This window comes from Petaurus breviceps, unplaced genomic scaffold, assembly GCF_028583685.1.
Source record: "Petaurus breviceps papuanus isolate PSGF00001 unplaced genomic scaffold, PetGlider_PUasm1.0 207, whole genome shotgun sequence".
NCBI classification, from domain to species: domain Eukaryota; kingdom Metazoa; phylum Chordata; class Mammalia; order Diprotodontia; family Petauridae; genus Petaurus; species Petaurus breviceps.
In genome coordinates this window covers 14495361-14516928 of record NW_027185850.1, presented here as the reverse complement: position 1 = coordinate 14516928, position 21568 = coordinate 14495361, and the positions used below count along the sequence as shown (strand labels likewise).

Below are 21568 nucleotides of genomic sequence, written 5' to 3'. Positions count from 1 at the left end.
GAAGGAAGGAAGGAAGGAAGGAAGGAAGGAAGGAAGGAAGGAAGGAAATGAAGGAAAGGAAGGAAGGAAGCAAGGAAGGAAGGAGAATGAAGCATATTTGTTATTGTTCAGTCATTTCAGTAGTGTCCAACTCTTTTTTACCTTATTTGGGGCTTTCTTGGCAAAGATACTGGAGTAGTTTACCATCTCCTCATTTTACAGATGAGGAAACTGAGGCGAACAGGGCTAGATGACTTGCCTAGGATCACACAGCCAGATTTGACCTCAGAAAAAGGAGTCTTTCTGACTCCAGGCCTGGCAGTCTGTCAGCTTTATCTACTGAATCACCTAGAATTAAATCCCTGATTTGAGTACGTGATTCCTCTTATGTTTCTCACTGGGAGAGCCAGCACCCTGTTCATTGCTGCCTTCCTGGTACATGACTTAATCCGCCATTAAACAAATAGAACTAATGCAGTCGGCCAGACTAGCCCACTCCCCCAGTGCTTAATCACTATATTGCCGCCCTAATTGATCAGCACCTAAACAGAGTTATAGACTGAGAGCCAAAAGACAACTTCAGGACCATCAAGGTTCAATCTCCTCATTTTACAGATGAGAAGACTGAGTTCAGGAAGTGACTTGCCCAACGTCACTTGAGCGGTAAGCAGAAAACCCAGAGTTTAAACCTAGGTCCTCAGATTCTAAATTCATCCCACACTCAGGTCCCTCCCAGTTCTAATATCGTCCATTTACTCTCTAGGTGACTTCTGGCTAGACTCTTAACCTCTCTGGGCCTGGGACTCTAACTATAAAATGAGGCAGTTGTCCTAGAGGGAATACTCTAGATCCAGGATTATTTGTGTGATCTTCATGGTCTCAGTCACTTCCCTTCTCTGGGCCTCAGTTTCCCCTTCTGTGGAATGAGGTCAGGTTGGATGGCTTAGATTCAGGACCCTAAATCACATTACCTTCCTCAGCCTCGGTTTCCCCATCTGTAAAATGGAGGGATTAGAGTCTATGACTACTGAAGTCCCCACAAGCTTTTAGGCCTATGCTTCTGGGTTCCAATTTATTATTTTTGGCGTGTTCTCTTTGCATAAGCATGAAACGTGCCAATGACTAGGCTCAATTCTAAATAGACTGGTTCCACATGGCTTTTCCAGGGCCCTGCAGGCCAGCCAGAAGTCCTATCACATGTCTTCAGTGCTGTGAAGATGGGGACAGAAATGACTGTGACCTGAACCAAAGATCTCAGGAGGCTGGGCAGGAGGACCAACATCACCACTGAATTCAAGGGCTAAGCAAGTGAAATCAGACCTCAGAGATTTCCATGGCTCCAGACCAATGACTAGGCCTCCAAAGATCTGATTTTATTGATTTTCCTCATTAGCTAATTTCTTTTCCTTACATCTTCAGGACATTGCAGCTCTAGTAAGAAACAGAGATGAGAATCCCCAAATTCATGCCTGACAAAGCCTTTAACCACAAGTCAAAAGGTGCCTCCTGTTCTCCCAAGAGCTCCTGGCCCATTCAGGCTCTTGGAGCTCCAAGGACATTAGGCAATGGTTTCCATGCAGATGGATGTCAGTATTTGACCTCATTGGGTCCTCCTAGCAGCCCTGGGAGGGAGGAATTTCACCAGACAGGTCAGAGTATCACAAGATTCAGAACTGGAAGTGATCTTATAAATTGCAAAGATTAACCCTCATTGGAGATGAGGAGAGGGACAGGACATGGGATTTAATCTATATAGGGAACTCCCAAATGAGGAAGCTCATTCCACCAACACAGGTCTCCACCTTCTCCACAGCTGATAGACAGACTTAGGTAATTGGCTGAAACACTAAGAGAGTGACTTGCTCAGGGTCACACAGCCTGAGTGTGTCAGAGGGGGAATTTGAACTAGTGTTAATTGTTTCAAGGCTGGCTTGTTATTCACTGCATCACCTTGCCCAATGTCACAGATGCCTAATAACTCAGAGTTTGGAAAGGGGCCTCAGAAATCATCTTGTTGAAGAGTGTTCAACCTTTTTGGACCCCTTTGGAAGCTGGCGGGGGGCAGTGAATGGATCCTTCCTCAGAATTATGTTTTAAATGTGTCACATAAAATGCATAGAATTCCAAAAGAAATCACACATTAAAGAAAATGAAGATGTAACTTTCTTTTTCTCACCCACATTCATGGACCTCCCCTCTCCTGAAATCTATTGCTGTCCCCCTTCATTTTCACAGAGAACCAATGACATCGTGGGTGATGTCTTAACCTGCTTGTGAATGGGGTTTGTGAGGCAGAGCTGCGCAAGGCCATCAGCCTCACCTTCTCTTCCTGAGTCATCAAAGTCCAGTGACAGGACAAAAGTCAGAACGACTGGCAAGGGCCCAGGATACACCGGATGGCCTTGACATCTTTGATGTCTAACCAATCTCCTCCCCAGAGCCCGCTTCAGTCTCCTTCATGGTTGTTGCAATAAATTATTCTTGTTCATCCATTCTGTCAGGGAAAGTCTTCACATGATCAGGGTAGACACTGGTTTCCTCAACCTGGTTTAGCCTGTCACGCTAAGACGACTTTACTGGGTTGTGGCCACTGAGAATGCTACGGCTTCTTGGAGTCATGGGTAAGAGGAGGATGGGGTGTATGGAGTGTTCAGGAAGGACTAGGACCTACTGAAATCCAGTTACCAACCCTTGGAGATCCATGGACTCCAGTTATAAACCATGATGAGGCCAAGCTGTATCCGAGTAACTGATCATCCTCATCCTCATCATGATTAAAAAGCATTTATTAAGCACCCACTGTATGCCAGGCACTATATTATGCTAAGCACTAGGGATAGCAAGAGAGAGATAAAACACAAGTCGCGGCTTTCAAGGAGCTTGCATCCTAAAGAGGAGAGAGAATTCTGTGTGTTTAGGGCGTACACAGAAGTCTATCACACCAACTTACCTCGGGGACCCGCCGCCATCACCAGGTATCAGCATCCAGAACTCCCTGTCCCCATGTGTCTGCGGAAGTCCTGTCTCTCTTGTTTGGAAAGTCTGGATGTTGTCATCAGCCAAGTAATCCCAAATCCTAAGGTTCACCCACATTGAACCATACTGAAGTAGGCATCCTTCTGCCTCATCATGGAATCATGGACTGAGAGCTAGAGTGGGCCTCACAGACCATCTGGTCCTACTCCCTGACTTTATAGAGCTGGAAGGAGCCTCAGAGGACATCTAGTCTAATCTCATTTTACAGATGAGGAAACCAAGGCACAGAAAGTCACTACTCACCCAAAAATCCTGAAATTCGCTGCAGGCTCTATTGAAGAAAAATCTAGTCCTCTTTCCATGGAGTCAAACTTTGGGCTGTGTGACTGAATGATTTGTGAACAAAACATGGGCCTTTTGAGTTCAACATGAAGTCTTTGGTGCTACATGTTTGATGATGTGGGCTTGGTCCCCACCAGACAGCATTCAACCCAACTGTAAGGGCTTGGTTGTTGGCCTTTCTTTTGTAAGGGAAAGGCCATGGACCCAGACTGGTTTATTTGTTCCATCTCAGAAAAGATGCCCTTGATAGGTCAGCTCTTCAGTCATTGGCAGAGCAGCAGTAAGGAGGGTCCCTGGCTGCAAATTCAGTTTTCTTCAGTCTATACACAGAACAGGGTTCATCTTCATATGCCAGGCAGGCCCTGCGTGAAGTGCTTGGGATACTAAGTCCCCAAACTAGCCCCTTTCCTCAGGGAATTTCCATTCTATTGTTGTGCCACAATGTAGCCACTGAAAAGAAGTAAATATCTCATAGATAAAAAGGATACAAAGTAATTTCAAGAAAAGAGAGAAGTAGGGGTGTGTATGTAGAGAGAAAAAAAGAGAAAGTGAGGGAGAGGAGGAGAGGAGAGGAGAGGAGAGGAGTGGAGAGGAGAGGAGAGGTCTGGAGGCCTGAGGCACAATGTACTGGACAGGATTCTGGACTTGGCATGTAGATGCTTACTACCTGGATGACGCTGGACTCAACCTCAAGTCATTCAACCTCTGTGGGTCTTATTTTCCTCATCTGTAAAATGGAAAGGTTAGACACAATGCCTTCCCCTCTTTTGTTTGTGTTGTTGAAGGTGGGTGGGGTGAGGGGAGTCCAGACCTATATCTTATCCCTTTATATATTTATATATTTATATATTATATTTATATATTTATATCCCTTTATATTTATAGTCTTATCCCTTTATCACTTTTTATCACTTCAGGGAATTCTTCATATGAAAGCTTCCTCTACTGATATGCCATGTGTAACTTCTAATCTGTACATGAAATGACTTGCCCACAGTCACATAGCTAATGTGTATCAGAGGCAAGACTTGAACCCAGGCCTTATTGGCTCCAAGACTGGATGTCTACCCACTTAACCATGCTGCTATTCACCTCATACAGAGTAGGCATATAAGCAGGCAGATGGCGCAGTAGACCTGGAATCAGAGTTTAAATACAGATTCCAGCACTTACCAGCTATAATCCTTAGCAAGTTACAACCTCTCTCTGCCTTAGTTTCTCATTCACAAGATGGGAGAATAACAGCACCCGCCTCCCAGGGTGGTTGTGAGAATAAAATGAGATAATATTTGTAAATCTCAAAATGCTATGTTAATGCTGGCTACTATCATCACTATCAAACTGAACCCAGCCAAAAGGTCTCCTGCAGAGGTAAAACACATTTTATGTTCTGGCTAAATATTTCACATTCCACTTTTCATGACCATATTGTTCAATCATTTCAGTTGTGTCTGACTTTTCATGACCCCATTTGGGGTTTTCTTGGCAAAGATACTGAAGCGATGTGCCATTTCTTTCTCCAGCACATTTTACAGGTGAGGAAACTGAGGCAAACAGGAGTAAGTGACTTGCCCAGGGTCACAAAGCTAGTTAAGTGTCTTGAGTCCAGATTTGAACTCACAAAGACAGTCTTCTTGTGCTCTGTGCACTATGACACCACCTAGATATGACCTTGTCATGGCCATACTCGGGCCAAAGCTGGGAGACCTGATTCATCTGCCATGTGTACAGAAGCAACTCTGAATCTTTTTAGTTCTTTCATGTTGATCTATTTCCCAAATGGAGAGGAGCTTGTTTCAGTTGGGGTCATCCAGTTACGGTATTCCCTGATTCTTTGATCAACCAAGCAGCAATGCCAATGTTAGCAATCTCTCGGCCCCCATTTGGGTTAATGAATCAGCTTGACTTTCATTCTAGCCCAGATGTAATCTTTTATAGCTTAATGATTTGTTCTAACAGACGCTTCCATGGAATATAAACAGTTCCCCGGGATCCAGTGAAAAGAGTTTTTATTTCTAACTTCTGTTTCTAATTAATTGTGGGCCAATTTGGCTGGACCTTGCTCTACTGTAATCACTCTGAGACTGTACCCTTGGATAGATTCTTAATAATTACCTCCCTAAAGATATTCATGAGGTCAGTGATGGAATTCATGAGAAAAGAGAGAATTTCAATGGAATCAAGGTCCATGAGCTAGAGAGAGAATGAGCACATCTGTTTTGGTTGATTCAACTCAATTCAGCAAAGACTTATTGAGCACCTACTATGTGCCAAGAATGAGGGATGCAAAGACAAAAGGATATTAATCCCTACCCTCAAAGAGCTTACATTCTGCTGAGAGAAAACAATAAATGCTGATAAGAAAATACAAAATATAAAGAGTGAATACAAAGTAATTTCTAGGAGAAAAGTGTTAATAACCATTATGGTATAGGGAGGGGAAAAGTTTCCTTTAGGAACTGACATCTAAATGTACTTTAAAAAAAAACAAGAGATTCCAAAGGTCAGGGGTAAGGGAGGAGTGCATCCTTGGCAGTATAGACCATAGAGCTCTGAACTTGGAGTTCTAATCCTACCTCACACACTTACTTAGCTATGGGACCTTGAACAATTTCTCTATTATCTCAGCGTCCTTATCTGTAATATGAGGATAATAATAGCACCTATGTCACAGGGTTGTTGTGTTATGATGGCATAACACACACAAAACTTGAAGAAATATATAAATGTTAGCTATTATTACCATAACTCAAGAGGCTTCCTGAAGGGGATAGTCCATAAGCCGAGCCTTGAAGGGCAAAACTGGAGGAGAGCATTCCAAGGTTGGTGAAACAGTCTAGACAAAAGCTTCGAGACAAAAGACAGAATCAAGCCCTCATCCTGAAAATTCCCTGGTGATGACTCCAGCATCCCAAGGAAAAGACCAGAGGCTCCATGTTAGCCATCAGTTGAGGAAGTGTCTCTCAGGAGGGCAGTGAAGGTCGCCCTCAAGTTCCTAGCTTGGAAAAATGATGGCAATGCCATTTCCAATTCAGCGTTAGGCTGGGAAGGTTGCAAATTAATTACAATTATGCCTTCTTTGTGCCAAGTGATAATTTACTGCAATTAATTATCAGAAGATATACTGCTGTCAATTATGATACTAGTTCTTGGAAAAGGGTGGAGGGGAAGGAGCCGTTTGCACAAGGGAACTGAAATCTCTAAGCAAGTTATATTTTGCTTTTTTTTTTCATTTCCAATTAAGCTATTATCATTTGTTTTCATTATGTCAAACACAATAGAGAAAGCAACAATGTTTCCTTACCCTTTTTCTTAATCTCCTCACTATCTGAACTTTCCCCCAGTCAACAGTCCCATTGTTACACCTGCAAGTTGTACAGAGAGCAAGGAACCCTTCAGAATTAATGAGTGCAGCTGCGCTCTCTCCAACATGCCACACTTGTGAAAGAGACCTCTTTAAAGTACCATCATCACAATATTGATAGAGTTATTTATAGGACTGCAAACGTTCCCAGTCATAACAGAGGACTTGTTAACCCTATTGCCGTTCACGTTGTTACCATCTCCTGGCCCCCATCCAGACCTTGTGATCAAGCTCCAGGTGGACTGATGTTTCTCCACAAACGAGCTAAAAAAGATATTGAGAAAACTTCTCCCAGACCAGGTCGGAGAGAGAAAAGATTCAGGAGTCCAAGGACCCCAATTCAAATCCTAAAAAGTCACCTACAGGTTCAACTTTAAACAAGTTGCTTGACCTCTAGGCTTTGGGTTCATCATTTACAAAGGGGAAGGGTTGGACCAAACTGGACTATTTACCCCTTCTCATACACAGAAGTCATCTCCCACCTTCAGACCTTTGCATAGACTGCCCTCCCTTCTCACCTCTACCTTTGGAATCCCTAGCTCCCTTCAATACTCAGCTCTAATTCTATCTCCTTCTAGTTTTACCATCTTTCCTGATCCCCCCAATTGTTAAGTGTCCCCCTTTAACTGCCAAATTGCTTTGCCTTTGTTTTTCATTTTTTATGGCTTGTTTCCCCAGTAGAAAGTTAGCTACCTGTATCTCCAGTAACTAGAACCGTGTACACATTAATAAATGTGTCTTGGATTCAATAGTGAATCTCTAAGACCCCTTCAAGCTATAAACAATATGATCCTAGAAGAGGGTCAAACAGCAACTATTGGATTGGGCAAAGTGTCTCCTTGGGTCTGTCTCTCCCTTTCTCTCTGCTTCTCTTTCTCTCCGCATCCCCATCCACTCCTCCACTCTCCATCCAATTAATGATGATGTTATGATGCAGTTCCCCTCTTCCTTTCACCCTCCCCCCACCCCTTGGGGTTGATGAAAAGGATGCTATCCAGAAGAAACCAGCAACACAAAGCAAGTAGATGAAGGTTGTGGCCAACATGAGTCACATTGCCATAGAAGCCTAGCTGAGAAGGAAAGATAACAAAATGGTGCGTATTTGTCCCCCACCCAATCAAATCCAAGAGAGCGAGTAGGCATTAGAAAACTGTAGGAGGTTTAGAAGCTCTCTGACCAATGAATGCCCCATCCCTCACCAAACTGCTCCTTCTATTACACAACACAGCCCTAATCATTTCAGGCAGTCTTGGGATAGGTGGGGAGGGGAGTAGGCAGGCACTATACATATAAGCCTACCCACTATCTCAAGTGGGTTCCTGATTCTCAGTGGGACTGTTCAAAGCACATAGACCTTGGCTGGATCACTGCTAGTCCTAGACCCAACCCCCTCGCTGCCCCACCCCCTGCCACCTGGACCTCAAAAGATAGTTTCTCAGAGCATATGCTTTCATTTTTGGGCTTTGTCCCTTCTGCCAAGTGTAAGGAATGGCATGGAGGTGAGCATGGCTGAATCTTAGACTATATGGAGGGGAGAAGCATGTAAGAAGATGAGGAATGTAGGAAGGGGCTGGGCTGGAAAGGGCTTTAAAGACCAAACAGAGAACTTTCTCTTTTCTCCTGGTGGTATTGGGAAGCCACTGGAAATATTAAGGGAAAGGATAACATGGTCAAACTTGCACTTTGGGATCTGAATGAAGGAATAATTAGATGGGGGTGGGGCAGGGAGGATGTGATTTGAGGCAGGGAGACCAACCAGAAGGCCATTGTATTGGTCTTTGAGGGTTTGACCTAGGGTGTCAGATGTGTGACTGGAGAGAAGGGGGGGGGGGTATTCGAGAAAGGCTCTCAAGGTAGAAATGACAAGATCTGGCAGTTGCCTGGGCCTCTGAGGGTTTCAGGATGATCCCAAGGCTGTGAACCCAGGTGACTAGAAGGCTGCCAGTGTCCACAACAGTAATAAGAAAGTAGCCTTTTTGTGGGTTCGGCAGTAAGTCCTATGGAAATCCATTCCTCTTCTCCCCTTCCATTAGTCCTGTCCCTTTGTTCAAAAAAATTTTTTTATTTACATGTCTGTGTACATGTCACAGGAGCAGTTAGGTGGGATAGAGTGCCAAGCCTGGAGTCCAGAAGACCCAAGTTCAAATCTGTCCTCCAATACTTCCTAACTATGTGACCCTGGGCAGTTCACTTAACCCTCTTTGCTTCAGTTTCCTCGTTTGCACAATGAGCCAGAGAAGGAAATGGCAAACCACTCCAGTATCTTTGTCAAGAAATCCCAAATGGAGTCACAGAGAGTCAGACACAACTGAAAAAAAAAGAAGCTGAGCTATACATGTTGTATTTCCCCAGTAAATCTGTAAACTCTCTGAGGGCAGGGATTTCTTCATTCTGGTCTTTGTGACTCTGGCACTAGACACAAGGCCTAGCACATAAGCAGACATTTAGAAAGCATTTGCTGAATTGAACTCTAGGCAGAAGGAATGGCCAAAGGAAAGCATTAAGTGAGGAAATGAGCTCACACATAGGGTGTGGTTTTAAGAAACTCCACAATTGCAATGTGGGGAAGTCATGATTAGGCAGTACTTGCTCTGATAAAGATCTGGAGGTTTCAGTGGACTGCAAGTAGAAAACAACGGTATGATTTTTTCCCTCAGAAAAGCCAGTGTGACCTGGGGAAACATTAAGAGAAGCTTACTTTCCAGGACCAAGTACATCTGGAGTATTGTGTTCAGTTCCGAGCACCAGAGTTTGGGGGAGGAAGGAAAGAGAGGGTAGACATTTTTATTGCACCTACTATGTGCCAGGCACAGTGCTAAACACTACAAACACTATGTCATTTGATCCTCACAACAACCCTGTTAGGTGAGGAAACTGACATTCACAGGGATGAAGTGAGTCACCCAGAAAGCAAACTGAGGAAGCTGATCAGTTCACATGAACAAACTGGAGACCATGGAGAGGAAGGCAATTGAGATAGTGGAGGGCCTCAAGTTCATTCCAAACAAAGATCAGCTGGAGGAACTGGAAAGGCAGCCTCTATATGTAAAGTGCAAACCTGAAACTCTTTATCGCTTCTGGCCATTATTGCTCTTCTCCAAGCTGGGGTTACTTAGGCTATGCTCATGCCACAGCATGGAGGTCCTCAGGCAAAAGCTGGGTGACCACAACAGGGACGCTGTTCAACCAGTCCTTGTAAATAAACATCCTTCCAACAATAAGATTGTGTGACTTTGTGATTCTGAGGAGAATCAGGATTTGGACTTGAGTCTACCTAGCTAGCTGGTACTGGGTTTAGAATCAGGAAGACCCCATTTCATGAGTTCAAATCTGGCCTCAGACGCTAACAAGCTGTGTGACCCTGGCTAAGTCACTTAACCCTGCTTGCCTCAGTTTCCTCATCTCTAAAATGAGCTGCAGAAGAGTCCAGTATTTCTGCCAAGAAAACCCCCAATCAGTTTACAAAGAGTTGGGCATCAGTAAACAACTTCCTAGTGCACACTTCATTTAAAGCCTTTCACATTCTGGTTCTAAGCCACCTTTTCAGTATTTCACATTCTCTACATATCCCCATTCCTGACAAACTGGGCTACTTGCTGTCCCTAGCCTCAGCTTTCTGTTTCCCTCCTTCCCACCTTTGTCTGGGCTGTTCCCCATCTACATTGTGCTCCTTGCTGACTTTGTCCTTTTAGAATTCCTAGCTTCATCCAAATTTCCACAAAGTCTCTCACGCTCCCCTTTCTTGTAAGTGCTCCCACCCCACTCATATCGTGCATTGTCTTTTTGGTTTGGCTGTTGTACCTCTCAGTAGAATGTCAGTTCACTGAAGGCAGGGCTTTCACTTTTACCTAGCATGGGTGCCCCCCCCCCACACACACACACACACACAAGCGTACAAGAAATATTTGTTCTGTTGGATCCAACTGGAGGCAGGTCTTGTGACGTTAAACCCAGTTCTCTTTCCACATGACTAAGTACCTTTGGCTACTTCCATCCAAACCTTGGGCTGCACTCCAAGGAATACACACTTTGAGTCATGATCCCAAAGCCCACCCTTGTAATTCATTTCCTATTCCCAGAGAATCTCCCAATTCCTCATTAGCCATGCCCTTGGCCAAGAGCAACAGAGCAAACACAACCTCCCTCAAATGACACAATGGTCAGAGAGCAAAGGAGACTTTCAAAAGGTCATTTTAACATCAAAAAGGTAGCAATTTATGCATGAACATTTTTTAAAAAGAAAGAAACCTAAGGATGTTCTATTCAGCATCCTGAGAACCAAGTTAAAAGAATCCTCAAAGGTCAACCTTCTCATTTTACAGATGAGGAAATCAAGGCTCAGAGAGGGCAAGATGCTTGGCAAAGTCACACAGCCATTGAAGAGTAAAGCCAGGTCTGTGAACCTGCTCTCATAGATGACAGCAATAATTCAACAAAGGTTGGCATATTGGCTACAAATACAAGTTGGTCTGATATTAAATGAAGCAAAAGTGAAAATGATGCTATATTCCAGTGTCCTAAAGAATTGCTATGATCAGGAGGTACTCTAAATTTTTTAATTTGGGGGGATGCCTGGAACAAAACTGAAAGTATTTCTGTCCATGCTCTTCTAGCTGTGATTTTCCTCATGAGGATTCCCTGATTCTCTTTAAGACTGGATATTTTCTGAATCTTTGTTGATTTTATCCAACTTCTCACATGTGAAAAGAGGCTTCTTTCAGTTGGTCACAAGACCATATTTTGAAGGATGTCCCAGTTGGAAAGACCCATTTCTGATTTATGTCTGTCTATTCATGTCTCCCCCAAAATGTTCATGGGGTTTTCATCCACAAATATTTATTGAGATTCCTAATGAGGACCATGTGGTATAAGGATGGTCCCTTGAGAGCCCCAGTGCTTCTGCCATTAGCTAATAATAATAAGAGTCAGCTGGATCTCATAGTGGACAAAAGATCTCACTTAAAGTAAGTTGGAATCCTGTCTCACATGTTTATTATTTACATGACCCTAGGAAAGGCACTTAACCTCTCTGTCCCTCAGTTTCCTTATCTGTAAAGTGGGAATAGTAATAGCACCTACCACACAGGGTGGTTGTGAGGATCGAGTGAGATAACGTTTAGAAAGTGCTTTGCAAATCTTAAGATTATATAGAAGTATTTGCTATTATCATGATTTCTATAAAGTTGGCAAAGCACTTGACAGATTATCTCATTTAATAACAACTCATCAATAAAACATTAGAGGGAAGAGAGGAGAGGGGAAGAGACAAGATGGAGAGTAGCTAAATGATTGGTCTAAAATAATGGATATGGTAGTAAATGTTTAACAACTGTCTCTCCAAAAAGGCTATACACTCTTGAGTTTAATCTGCATTATTATTTACATTTTCTACACCACTTTCTTAAGTCTAGACAATCCACAAAACAATAAATCAAGGCCAAATTTGTAACACTTGCCAATTCATGAGGTGTAAATGCTAAGGTTAAACAGTTGGCTAGCAGCAAAGTCAGAATCCCAACCTTTTAGAGTCCCTCACAGCTCCTAATAGCTGAGCCTATAGTTCTTGTCAAAATAGAAGCCTGCATCTTTCTCTCCTGGTAGAATCAAATCTTTCTGAGTTCTTTATCTTATTCTTAGCAAAGGAGAAGGTGTAGGAACTAATCCTCCTCTGGAAGATCTCTCTGCCTCACCTGGAATGTCAGAATTGCCCAGCCTTGGGAGAGACTTGGGAAAAGGAGGCTTTGATTGACTCCCTTCTACAAATCATATAATGGTTCCATGCCATCTATTCCAAGGGGGCAGCTAGGTGGCGCTGCAGCAGATAGAGCATTGGGCCTGCAGTGAAGAAGACTTCTCTTCCTGAGTTCAAATCTGACCTCAGACACTTGCTAGCTGTGTGACCCTGAGCAAATCACTTCACCCTGTTTGTCTCAGTTTCCTCATCTATAAAATGAGCTGAAGAAGGAAATGACAAACCTCTCCAGTATCTCTGCCAAGAAAACCCAAAATGGGTTCACAGAGAGTTGGACATGGCTGGAATGACTGAACAGCATCCCAAGAAGACATCTTTTTTTACTTTCCATAGGCCCTTTGGTGAAGTATCTAAGAGAGTAGGAACTCCTTTACCTAACACCTTCAGAAAATAATAAGGAAAAGTGAATATGTCCCAGGTAGCTAAAGCTCCCCACTTCAAATGCAAAGCATTTCATTCCAGCCCTTTGGTCCAAATATCTCTCATCTTTGAAGCAGCACCATGCAAGGGAAAGAATCATGAATTTACAAAGGTCCTGGGTTCAAATTCTACCTCAGTCATTCATTACCTCTATAATCTTGATCAACTCACTTAAAATCTCTTATCCTCAATTTCTTCATCTATAAGATAAAGGGATTTGACTCAGTGATCTCAAAGATACTTCTAATTCTAAATCTGTGGTCCTGTGAATTGAATTGATGGACTGTGTGTTATATAAAATGTGTATCTCCCCTCAAATCTAACATAAAGTTCTACACAAAGCAGACAGTTAAGAAATATTATTTGGATGGAATGGAATGGAATGGGCTCCTAGGATGCTTGGGTGTCAGCTATAAGTCTCCAATTCCCTTCCCTGGCTACTTATGTGTTCTCATAACCATTGCTGGGTCTCCATTAGGACAGAAACCCTACAGGTGCTCCCACTCAGAGCTCAAGATCATAAACTCATAGGACCTTGTGTGGTGGAGTGTATGGAATTTGGTTCAAATTCCTACACTGATACTAACCATATGGCCCTGGACAAATCACCCAAATTCTCTGAGCCTTGATTTCCTCATCTGTGATGGGATGACAATGCCTGTAGCATGGTCATGAGATTCAAACGAGATTCTCTATACAAACCATTTGGCATATTTTAAAGCGACTTAAATCCATTATTACACATAGTGCTTTGGTCTCTGCCCATTCCAATCCATGCTCCCCATGACTACCAAAGCGACTAGGTCAACCTCCTATTTGGTCATCTCTAGCAGTTCCCCATTTCCTCCAGGATCAAAGAGAGCCTCTTTGGACATTTAAAGCTCTTCCCCTCTGGCTCCTTCCCATCTTTTGGGCTTCTTTCACTTTGTTCCCCCGCATAGCCTCTCTAGTCTAATTGTGCTGTCCATTGACTGTTCCTCCCTGGGAACTCTATTTCCCCTCTCTGTGTTTTGTATTGGTTTCCCCTCATGTCTGGAATGCTTGTTCCTCCTCATCTCCAGTCCCTAGCCTCTCTGGCTTTCTTCATGACTTGGCTCAAATCTCACCTTTTGCAGAAGATTTTTTCCTGGCCCCACAACTACTAGTGCCTTCCCCTCCCATGGTACCTTTAAGCCGCTCCCTGTCTAGTTATAAGTATACTGTTACCTCCACTACAATGTAAAGTCCAGAATCAAGGGATGCCCATTGCTTAGCACGGGAACCGGCACATAGTGAGAATTAAATAGATGCTAATTGATAGATTGCTAGTGTCAGATGGGGGATGGGGACCCTTCGAGAGGTTCAGCCCACACCGGCAGCACCACCTCTGGCTCCAGGCACCATACCCTTGCCAAATCAAAGTGAATACAAAGCGTGGATGGGGTGATGCAGTGGGGTGTATATTTTTCTTTCTTTCATGAATCCAGATCCTGGCTCACTGGGACCCTCTCAAACTTCTCCATGCTTGCCAAACCCTCCACTACCACCATCATCATTTCCTCCCCTTCCCCTACCCCCACTCCAAAAACCAGGGTGGTATATTTTTTACCCACCCTTGTCTGTGCCTCCCAGATAGTAGCAAATTGCATATCAGCTTGGCAGAATAAAATGAACACTCACTGGACTTGGAGTCAAGAACTCTAGGTTCAAATCCCAGCTTTAATACTTATTAGCCGTATGGACGGGCACTTGGATTGCGCAGAGGATACAGCACCTAGATCAGGAAGACATGAATTCAAATATGACCTCAGACACTTACTGGCTGCATGACCCCTGGCAAAACACTTCACCTCAGTTTCCTCCCCTGTAAAATGGGGGTATTAATAGCACTTACCTCCTACCTGTAATAGCACCTCCACCCAGGGTTGTTGTGAGGTTCAGATGAGATATTTGTAAAGCCCTTAGCACAGGGCCTGGCACACAGCAGGTACTATATGAATATTAGTCATCATTGTAATGTAAGCGAGTCTATTAACCTTCTAGGGTCATTGCTCTTGCTGTAAAGTGATTATAGTCCTGATACTGCCTGCTTCAGAGAGTTGTGAGGAGAACTTTGTACACCTCCTGGAAGATGTCTCCCATGGCATAGTCATATCCCTGGGTTAGGACTGAGAACTGCAGAAGTTATTAGGTTGTTTGAGTTTTTTTACTAGGAAGCCTTCTAGGAGGAGACTCAATGAGGGATTGGGTGGTGGGGAGAAAGTTGCCTAATGAAAAATTGATAGAGGAAGGCAGCAGTTGATAAAGGTTCTTGAAATTCAGGTCTGATCTTTTACCAGATACAAGACCTCCCCCATTCTTTGCTTCCCTCTTGCCTTTAAATCTTTCTTAGCCTAGACCTTGGTATTTAACTCACTCCTAGATCCACGGCCAGGAGCTGCCAGGCAGGGTGGTTCTTGACAGACCCAACATTTAACCAGAGAAAATGTTTTAAAGATGGGAGTTCCTAGTGCAGGGAAGAAATTTCATGATGAGCAAACTATGTGTTCCCAATCTAGGAATAAGCTGGCATCAGGAAACTGAAAAGGTTTCCAACTTTTCCTGTTAAAGGTCTTCCTTTAAAAAGAAAACTTACATTTCCAGAACAGCAGACAGAGCTATATTTAAATGTGAATGCCTAAAAATGCAAAGGAAAAGGTAGTTGGATTATCTACAGATACAACACCGTGATATGACGGCAGGGTTGTTCAACGAGTAGAACACTGGCCATAAGTCAGAGGACAAGGGTTGAAATCCTGAGTGTATGCTGGAGACCACAGGAACCTTAGATACCTACTATTGAGTCAAACCCACGCCTGAATGTGTGCTTATCCAGCCTTTGCTTGATGACCTCCATGAGGGAAATATCCTCCACCTCTGCAGGCAGCCTATTCCTCTTTGGGATAGCTCTCATGGCTAGGAAGGTTTCTCCTGTTTCAAGCCTAAAGCTGCCTCTTTGTAATGTCCACCCATTCCTTTCTAAACTGGAGGAAAAGGGGAAATGGTAGCTATCTTCAATTCTTTGAAGGGTTATGACTTGAAATAATATTTATTTTATATAGTGCTTATATTTTATTTTATTTTATATAATATATATTTATTTATATTTATATATATTATATATAAATTTATATAGTGCTTACTTTGTCCCATAGACTGTGCTAACCATCTGATTCTCACAACAGCCCTGGCACATGCTATTATTATGCCCCTTTTACTTACCCAGGGTCACATAGCTAGTACCTGAAGCAGAATTTGAACTCGGGTCTTCCTGATTCCTCCACCTTACTTATCACAGGATCATGGACCCAGACATGGAAGAGGTCTCAGAAACCATCTAGCCTAACCCTTTCATTCTACAGATGAGGATGTGGGAACTGAGGCAAACAGAGATGAAGTGACTTACCAAGGGTCATACAAGCAGTGAGTGTCTAAAGCCAAACTGGAACTCAGGTCTTCTAGACTCCTAGCTGTCTCAAGGTTCTATTAACCCACCATTATTACTAACCTCAATTATTGTACCATGAGATACTATCTGTGCTTCCATGGTCACAAGTCACTTCACCCCTCCTAGGTTTCATTTTTCCTCACCTGTTCAGGGGAACAATAATATCTCAGGTACCTGCTTCATTGTTATGAGGAAATACCTTGTCCCTCTATAGCAATGTAAATTGCTATTATTACCATTAATTCTGGGCTACAATTTAGCAGTGCCATTGATAGGACTGCTTACCCTTCTAGAAAGGAGTCCTAGATGGCTGCATTTTAAAATCTGTGTCTATTCCTTATCAATTTTTTATTCCTCCCAAAAGGTCAATTGGTGTTTTTTGATGTTTAAGAAGAGTCTTACTTGGATGACATGCCTCACCCACCTTCTAATTTGTTAGTGCTAATCAGTGGTGGATTGCAAGATCAGATAACCTATTTTATTAGAACTATGGGTAAATTAAGAGTAAATTGGCATCACATGTTAAGTACATGAGCTTTGTGATAACTATTCCACCAGTACTACTTTTTTTCTGCCTATTCTGTAGAGAAGCTATGTTCAGAAGGGCTAACACTTCCAGCAGTCTGATCTCTGGTTCAATGGAGACTTTCACTAGCTGGCAAAATCTGCCAAAGACCTCAAGCCTTGAAAAGACTACATTACCATTCTTCCAATTCTTTGTGATGCTAGTCAAACTTTCTCCCCTCCTGCACCTCCTGGACCAGTTATTTAGTAGTAATAATACCAACAATTAATATTTATAGGATAATAGCAGACTGACAAAGTGCTTTTTTAAAAAATCAGTACTATGACTTTCTTGGTCTCTATCAGCACCTGATCTCCAACTTATTGTCCTAGAGAGATGCCTGGCACATTGAGAAATGAAGTAGCAAGCCCAGACTCAAGCAACCAGCACATCCATGTCAGAGGCAGGAAGGACATCAGTCTGAGCCTTCCTGGTGCCAAGACCAGCTCTTTAGCCTTCACATACACTGCCTCTAGTCATCATACGTATTATCATTTAATTTATTCCTTTGTTAATATAATTTTTGTAAGGAGTTGCCAGTCTGGCCTCAGACACTAAATATGTGGCCCTGGGCAAGTCACAGCCTCTCAAACTCAGTTTTCTCATCTATGAAATGGAGTGTGTAGGTCATGGTGAAGCTCAAATGAGATTATATTTGTAAAACACTTTCCAGTCCTTAAAGCACTATAGAAATGCCAGCTATAATAATTGTTATTTTTTTATTAATAATACTAAAAAATTAAAATTAATAAAATAATTATCATTATTGGAATAATGATAAGTGGTGCTATGCTTTCTGTCTTGTAACATACAGCTCACGTTCTGTTGAATCCTGATTTTTCCAACACTTTCTCCCTTGAACACATGGAAATTGAAATTCAAAGGTCAATTGATTTTTCCAGTGTCACATAGATAATAAGGAGAGGGTCAGGGGCTGGAATTCACTAAGACTGTCACAAGCATTTATTAAACATCTATTAAGTGCCAGGCACTGTCCTAGGTACTTCGGATACAAAGAAATGAGTGTGTGCAAGCAGGGGGCTCGCGCACGTGCACACACACACCAGTCCCTGCCCTCAAGGAGGCTACATTCTAACAGAATTCACAGAACCACAGATTTAGTCTCCAAGTTAGAAGGGTCCTCAGAGGGAGCCCAAACCTGAACAAGATTCCTTTCTACAACTATTCCTCATAAGTGATCACCCAACCATTGTTCAAACACCTCTAGAGAAGGGAAGCACTAATCTCTCCAAACAGCCCATGCCACTGTTGGACAGCAAGCCTCATCAGGTAGTGAGAGTTTCAAGCCTAACTCTGCCTTTCTGCACTTTCTTTTTATTTCTCCCAGCTTTGCTTTCTGAAGCTAAACCAGTCAAACCCCTCCTCCACATTATAGCCCTGCAAATACTAGAAGCCACCCCCACCCCACCCCCAGGCTTCTTTTCTCCTTTCTAATCAACCCCAGTTCTTTCTGACACCTACAGAGCTCCCGCCTCTACTGTCTGGCCTCTTGAATCTAAGAGGAAGAAAGGAGTTCACTTTCTCTTTATGGAAAATATCTTGCTATCAGGCCTCCAGGAGAAAGCAGGACTCTGCTTACACGGGGTGAATATTTATTGTATTGTTATTAGAAGGTTACTTAACAGGTCTTAAAGCCAAGTGACCTGATGGAGACAAGGTGGATTTATGAGCAACCTGATGTTAACATGCAGCATGTCAAAGTGTGTGAGCTTGGTCAGATTTCCAAATTCTGGTTTGTTAAAATGTAATATTGAAAAAGTGGGGCTGAGATCATTACTGTCTCTGTTAACAATAATTGATATTATGGCAAATAGCCAGCATTATTAGAAGGAAGAGAATGGAATAGACTGAAGACAGCAAGGACCCAGACCCTTGGTAGGACTCACAGACAGATCCTTGCTTGTCTGGGAGAGACATTGAGACACAGTGTATGGGATGGGATTCTGGACTTGGCATGTAGATGCTTACTAGCTGGGTGACCTTGGGCAAGTCACTCATCCTTGGTGGCCTCAGTGTCCTCATCTGTAGAATGAAAGGGTTAGGCTAGATGGTTTCTGAGGCCTCTTCCAGGTCTGGGTCCATGATCCTGTGATAAGTAAGGTGAGGGAATGAATAGCTGTTGGACTAGGAGTCAGGAAGACCTGAGGAAGACTCAGATACTAGTTATGTGACCCTGGGTAAGTCACATAACCTCTCTGTACCTCAGTTTCCTCATCTGCAAAAAGAGGAGATAATAGCACTTACCTCCCAGGGTTGGGAGGATCAACTGAGATAATATTTGCAAAATATTGTATACAGTGTCGGCGATGTAGTAAAGGTGCATCATAAATGCTTATTTCCTTCCTTCAGATCATCATCATCATCATTCTCATTCTATGATTGATCCTGTGGAAATCAACATTTGAATCATGGCTCTGAATGACCTTTGAGGCTCAGTTTCATTATCTGTACAATGGACATAGTAATATGCACAATAGCTACCTCATTGATCCAAGGTTCAGATGAGATTGTCAGTAAAGTTCTTTGTTGAGCCTTAAAGCTTTCTCTAAATGATATCCATGGTCATCATCACTATTTTCTGAAGCTTCCCTTTTCTTGAAAGAAAAAGAGTTCTGGGGAAAGAGGTAGATACCCCATGTGTGGAAGAGGTGTATTTCTTCTAGTTGAGGCCAACTTTTTTCCATTGAGGGCCTTGGCTACAAACATCATGGTTCTGCTGCTTTCTGGGTTACATATTTCCCAAGACTAACTTGAAGCCGTAGCATTCATGTTCAATATAACAAAGAACTTTCTAACAGGGCTATTCAACAAAGAGGTTGGCTCACGGCCTCTTCCTGTGCCCCCACAAGAGGGTTTCTATGCATCTCCTTTCCTCATAGGGTCAGAGATCTGGAGCTCAAAGGGAGCCCCGCAAGCTTTTGTCCCAGCTCCCTGGAACCCCAGCCATAGAGGTACTATCAGAAGTGATTTTGCACACAGGGCATTTGCACACAGGGCTTTTTCTGCTGTGCGCCATGCTTCTGCCTTCATCCTGGACAGCTCCATCTTGCAGAGAATTTCAGATGAAATGGCCCTCAGGAATGTGAGAGCGGGGACTGGTTTTTGCCTCCCTTTGTGTCGCCAAGACTCAGTGCTTGGAACATGGTAAGCACTTTAAAAATACTAGCTGAAAAGCCCCCTCTCCCTGAAGAAGGCAGTAAAAGAAACACTAGAAGCTTCCTTTATTTCTTCTCCCAGAAAAAAAATGGTCATGCACATTTGCAGAATGACTATTTATCGAGCTTGGTAATAGAGGTAATTTCATTTTCTAAATTGGGTACTCTAAGAGTTATTCATTGAGAAAAGATAATATCTAAATGTTCTACATATCCATTAATAATAATTGTATCTTATTTGTACAATACTTTACACATAGGAAGGAAGACAGAGCAGATAGGAAGGCCTGGTTCAAATTCTGCCTTGGATACACATAGGTTGTATGACCCAGGTCAAGTCACCTAACCTGCCAATATTCTAAGCTGCAGAGAAGGAGGTGACCTTCCAGTGTTCGTGATGCCGGTGACATTACTATCCCATATCCCAGTCATTCCATTCAGATCATAAGCCAGATACACCTAGATGAGGAACATCCTGCATTAATCGTACAGCCCAATCTGCCTTGGGGAGCAATCGCCCAGTTCTCATCATTTAACCATCTGGAGCCTGGGAACAGCAAAACCAATTTCAGAGTCCCAAAGAAGAGGGACTTCTTTTGTCTGTGGACTGTATGGCAGACTTTCTCCTTTGTTTCCTAACATTTCATCAGGTTTTTGTGTCTTCTCACAGTCAGAGGGGACTGACAAAGGTCATCCTGGGAACATTTAAACTAGACCAGCAGAACCAAGTTTGACACAAAGGAAAAAGGGGCAGTGATCTATGTGATAGAAATTGAGAAGGGGTTAAAAGGTCCCCTGTTCTCAAATTTTAAAGGTCATCTTAAAGTCTATACTCTGCTACTATGTATGTAACCCAACATCCTCCTTCATTCCCTCCCTCTCTCCCTCCTTCTTTCTTCCTCTCCTTCCTTTCTCCCTTTTTTCTTTTCTCTCCTCTTCCTTCCTCCCTACTTTCTTCCTCCTTCCTCATCTCCCTCTTTCCTTTCTTCTTCACCCTCCTTCCTTTTTTCCCTTTTTTTCCTTCTTTCCTCATCTCTCCCTCAGATGATAATCTCTTAGACTATAAACCGACATATGGTAGATATTTGTTTATTACTAATAATAATTTATGGATGAGTTCCCTATCTGCATCAGTGCAAGAAGTTTTCAGAAATTTGTGACACCAGTGAAATGAGAAAGAGGGAGGGGGGAAGAGAGAGACAGAGAGAGAGAGAGAGAGAGAGCGCTGCACTGTTGACTCATCTTGTTATGCACTAGGACTCTGAACACTTTTTTTGCCTCAGTCATACATAAAGTGTCCTTGAAGAAAGGTGACATTTCTGGGCTCTTCCATCTCCTTCCCATGGTAACTCAATGGCCTTTATCTCTCCTAAATTTCAGCTTGACACCCATTTTCTGTTTTCTTCTGATAGCCATTCTTACTGATTAAGGAAATTTGGGGTTCTGATATCACTTTGCAGAATTCCAGAAACCCTCACTGCCTCCTCTCTCCTTGTCTTCATCCTTGTGCCAGTTGACTCTCCCCTAC

General features: G+C 42.9%; 1 long non-coding RNA gene across 6 annotated transcripts in view; it reads right to left on the bottom strand.

Annotated features, from left to right (window-relative positions):
* LOC138164913 (uncharacterized) overlaps positions 1–21568 on the bottom strand; it is a 113297-nt gene that overhangs the window by 65959 nt on the left and 25770 nt on the right. Inside the window, exon 3 of one of the 6 annotated variants that reach the window (XR_011169225.1) lies at positions 14493–14586. The exons of the other annotated variants lie outside the window; for them this stretch is intronic. This is a non-coding gene — a long non-coding RNA (uncharacterized lncRNA). The remainder of the gene's footprint in view (positions 1–14492; positions 14587–21568) is intronic. 6 annotated transcript variants of the gene reach the window in all.